The sequence below is a fragment of the Propithecus coquereli genome, unplaced genomic scaffold (assembly GCF_000956105.1).
Source record: "Propithecus coquereli isolate 6110/MARCELLA unplaced genomic scaffold, Pcoq_1.0 Scaffold60, whole genome shotgun sequence".
NCBI lineage: Eukaryota > Metazoa > Chordata > Mammalia > Primates > Indriidae > Propithecus > Propithecus coquereli.
Window position 1 is genome coordinate 279,869 of NW_012151952.1, and position 5,154 is coordinate 285,022.

The following is a 5,154-nucleotide window of genomic DNA, read 5'->3' on the forward strand; positions in this document are numbered from 1 at the left end:
GGTTTGGGCTCAGCAAGTCCTCACTTAACAAGGTATTAAAGATATGCCCTGAATAGATGGCCTAGTTCAAATTCATTTAGTTTTGTCCTGTATCCGTTACTTGTTTTGTTTTATGTCTTAGGAATGGGAAGATTTTGCATGCCTTGTGAGGATGACATAATGATTAATATCCTTTTATTTTTTCTTTTTACAGGACAAGCAGACAACTTTTATTTCCTAAAAAATCTTATCTAAAATAAAATTTTACGAAATCAGTTTGAGGAGTAGACCAGTCTTAATTATGAATTTTAAAAGCAATATAAGTTTAATAATTTCAATTACAAATTAATTCCATCTAATTTCCACAGATGTTCATCACAGTTTTATTGTAGACAATGGGTCCTTCATTGAGGATTAATAGGCTCTTAGGATGAGCTTTGAAATATTGGAACTCCCTGAAATGGTATGCAAAACCTATTGTTGTGTATATTTTGGGAAGGTCCGTCTCATTTATCATGTGGATCAATCTAATCAGTTTGGGGTTCTTTCTGCTCTGTCCCTGCTATCACTGCCCTAATTCAGGGCCTCCACACCTGCTACACTAACTGGTCTGCTGGATCATGGCTTGTCCCACGACAGGCCATATCTTATATAACCATTAAGAGCTCTAGCAGCTGTCAAAAATACAAGAAAGAGATGAATAGAAACATATGATTTGATTATCTTGTCAATTCTCTCCAGTGGCTCAAGTCTGAACTCTTAAGAGCAAGTGAACATGTTTCTCCATCGTCTACTCCAGTTGGCAAAATTCAGATCTTGTCACTCTCCACTTTGAACTCAGGTGTCCTTGTCTTTGGAATGTTCTTTATTATCCCTTTTTAGATAATTCTATTTATACTATATAATTTAACTAAGACATTCCCTTCTTTTCTCCAAAAATTTGTCACAAGCTAGATGGAGTCGTTATGTTTTGTGAGTGCCTCTCTAATACCTGGGCACATCATTATCATAAAAATTACACAGCATAAATGTGTAGCTTTAGTATGTGTGTGTGTGTGTGTGTGTGTGTGAGAGAGAGAGAGAGAGAGAAATGTTTCACTTGCCAGTGATATTCTTGAGAGCAGAGCCTACATTATTCAATGTTGTCCCTAGCATCATGCGCAGGGGATGGGACACAAAATATATGCTCAAATATATGGCAAGTGAGTGAATGACTGATGGAAGTATTTTTTAATCTTCTTAATAATTTAAGAAAATTCATTTCAATTCAAACTTGTTTTATATACATATACATTAAAGACCTGATAATTCTATTAACATAATTTCTGCAATTATAATGTCTTCATTAACTTGGTTGACAAATATTTTATGATAAGAATGTGAAAATCATACAATCATATCAGCCTGCCCTGGACCAATTTACATCAGCATTTGAAGAGATCAGAAAGATCATTAGTTCCCAATTGAGGAACTAGAGGATTAAATTCAGTGGGTGGCTATGAAGCAGTATGGCTTTGTACCAATCAGGCTGAACAGTTCTCTATACCTTGGACAAAACTGCTGAACATCTTCTATCCTCACTTTTTCACATCTTTAAGGTGCAATAATAATGACCAGTTAGTTTACAGGAAACTACTCTCACCTTTTGGGTATATTTTTTACCAAACTTCTTACAGTGTAGTTTTCTGTTGTTTGAATAAATGGGGAAGAAAAGGGAAGAAGTGTAAAAAGAAAGAAGGGAGAAAATGAGAATGACAACTACAAAAACTAGAAAAAAAAAATCTTAAATTACATATGGAAATGTAAAAGACCCTGGATAGCCAAAGCAATCTTGAGCAAAAAGAACAAAGCTGAATATATCACACTATTTGACTTCAAAATATACTACAAAGTTATAAGAACCCAAACAGGATGGTACTGGCATAAAAACAGACACTTAGACCAATGGAACAGAATGGGGAACCTAGAAATAAATCCATACATTGAAAGCCAAGTAATTTCTGACAAAGATGCCAAGAACATACCTTCAATAAACGGTGCTGGGAAAACTGTATATTCACATGCAGAAGAATGAAACTAGACCCCTATCTCCCACCATATACAAAAACAACTCTAAATGGATTAAAGACATAACTGTAATACCCAAAACTATGAAACTATTAGAAGAAAATATAGGTTAAAGGTTTCATGAAATTGTACTGAGCAAGGATTTTTGACTAAGACCTCGAAGGCACAGGCAACAAAAGCAAAAATAGAAATGGAATTTCATCAAACTAAAAATCTTCTACATGGTAGATAATCAATACAGTTAACAGACAACATGCAGAATAGGAGAAAGTATTTGCCAACTATGTATCTGACAAAAGGCTAATATCCAGATTATATAAGGAACTCAGTAGCAAAAGAAAACGAAACAAATAAAACAAATAAGAATGGGCAAAAGACATGGGCAGACATTTCTCAAAAGAAGACAAACAAATGGTTAATAGACATAAGAAAAAATGATCAACATCACTAATCATCAATTACAGTTAAAATCAATGAGATATCAACTCACCCTAGTTAAAATGGCTATAATCAAAAAGATAAAAAATAGCAAATGCTGGCAAAGATGTGGAGAAAGGGAAACTCTTATGCACTGTTGGTGGAAATGTAAATTAGTATAGCTAATTTAGAAAACAGTATAGAGGTTTCTCAAAGAATTAAAAATAGAACTACCATATGATCCAGCAATCCCATTACTCATATATATCCAAAGGCAATGAAATCAGTATGTTGAAGAGATACCTGAACTCTGTTTATTTCATCAGTGTTCACAACAGCCAAGATATGGAACAACTGAAATGTCTGTCTACAGATAAATGGATAAACATGGGGGTGTGGTGTGGTATGTGTGTATATACATATTTATTTATACACAATGGAACACTATTCAGCTGTAAAACAGAATGAAATACTGTCATTTGTGGCAACATGGATGAACCCGGGGGACATGAAGTTAAGTGAAACAAACCAGACACAGAAAGAAAAACACTGCATGATCTCACTCACATGTGGAACCTAAACAAGTTGATTTAATAGAAGTAGAGAGTAGAATAGTGGTTACCAGAGGCCAGTGTGGGTAGGTTGGAGCTAAAATATGGGAAGTTACAAACACAATGTCTGTTATTCAGAAACTTTCAGAAAAACTTTATTTCCTCTTTTGCTGCCACTTTTTAACTTCCCGTGGCTGTAGACATATCAGTCGATCTCAGTTGGACAGTTACTGTCTTTATTTGTGGTTAACACACCAGTCCCTGTGAGACAGAATTCAAAAAGGGAAGGAAGTAACTAGAAATAAGGGGTTAAGGCATAAGAATAGCTTAATTTTTCTTCTTAGCCATTTTATAGCACCTACCTTTTACCTTATCCCTAGTATTTTTTAAGTATTTGTTTGCCTAACAGAATTTACTCTAGAAGAAAGGCCAGAAGAAAGTGATACATACATTAGGATCCAGTAGGACAACAGTCTTAGAAACCAGGCTATTGTCCTTATAGGAGATTGGCTAAATTATTCTCTCCCTTCTTTTAACTTCACAGTGACTGATCTAGTTGACCTTATTGTAAAATTCCCCCATCATGTAGAGGAGACCACGACTTCCAAGTTGCACTACTCTGGAAGGCACCGTGGACGTTATATGCAATGGTTTTCTCCAGGGGATGCCATTCACATGAATGCAATCTGAATAATGTGCAAGGAGGTATTTCTGTGCCCCAGAAAAGACAGGCATTGTCAAGTAGAAGGAGAATATGATGGGAGGGAAGTGAAAAGAAAACACATAATTTTAGCCCACTAGAGTGATGCAAAGGAGAGAAGGTCAAGGAAGAGAACTGCATGAAGGGAACAGACATGGGTGTCCCGGTTGGGGAAGTATGTTTGATAGTTTAGGAAATCATGGAGGAGAGTGAGTCTTGCCTTGACACCTACTCGTTCATGTGGGTGGAGGCTGCCTTGTAGGCCGCACCCATGTCCACCAGGAGGGCAATCACATGAATGCAGAGGTCAGGCAGAGGTTTCATTTTCTGGGTTGACTTTGGGTCTCACGAGGCAACGATATATCCAGAGTAACTGAACATTTAGCTAGGACATTGGGCAGAGGGGCTGGCCTTAGTGGTCCTGTTCCAAGGGTGCAAGATAAATGAGATTCACAGTCAGACAACTGGAGGGTGGATAGTACTAGCCAGAGCTCCAGTGATGCTGAGGTAGCCAGAACACGTTCCATGGCCCTGCCTACACCCAGACAAACGATGCCGACCGTAGCCCTAAATGCCAGCAGGGCTAACAGCTCCAAGATGGATGAAGGACATTGCTCTGGAGGCCAGGGTTGAGGAGGAATGGCAAAAGGAAGCATAAACAATCCCTCTCCTTCTACTCAGACACCGTCTTTAGCAGAGAAGCAGGGCGGGGATGTTTGGGGAAAAGCAGTCTTTGAGAGAGTAGGGAATTAAATTTAAATAATCTAAACAATTTGAAAAAGTTATGGATTAGATGCTGAGTTAAGTTTTTGTTAATAACCTGAGGTTGTAGTAGGAGGCAAATGTTATAGACAATATATGAAAGATGAGTGAGAATTATATGAGAGACCTAACTACCTATAAAGCATACACAATTTGATTACTGGAGTTTCCAAGACATCTCCGAATGCGTTTTGATTTTAGAAGCAGATCATCATAGTGGAAAACATGTGGATTTTGCCAAAGGGTCTGGGACTTCATAAAGCAAAAGAAGCAGGAAGGAAAGATAAATGTACAAGGTTAGTTTTAACAATCTTGAAATGGCAGAATAATGACTGAGATCTTGCTGTCCTATATATGGAAATATGTCATGAAGCTACCGCAATTATATCAGAATAGTACTGAAAAGGAAATGACAGATCAGTGAGTAGAGCCCCAAAATAGACATGGACAGATAGATATTCAGATATTCATTGATCTATCTATATCTATATATGAATGTCATATGTGAAAAAGATACAATTCAAAATACACAGGTAGAAGATGGACCATTTAGAAGAGTGGGTATCTACAAGAGGTTACCATTTTGTGGGGAAAGAAATGTTTGCTTCCTACCTTATACACTGTCCTTCACACATAGGTATTTATTTGACTCACATGTATTCCAAATGAATACATGAC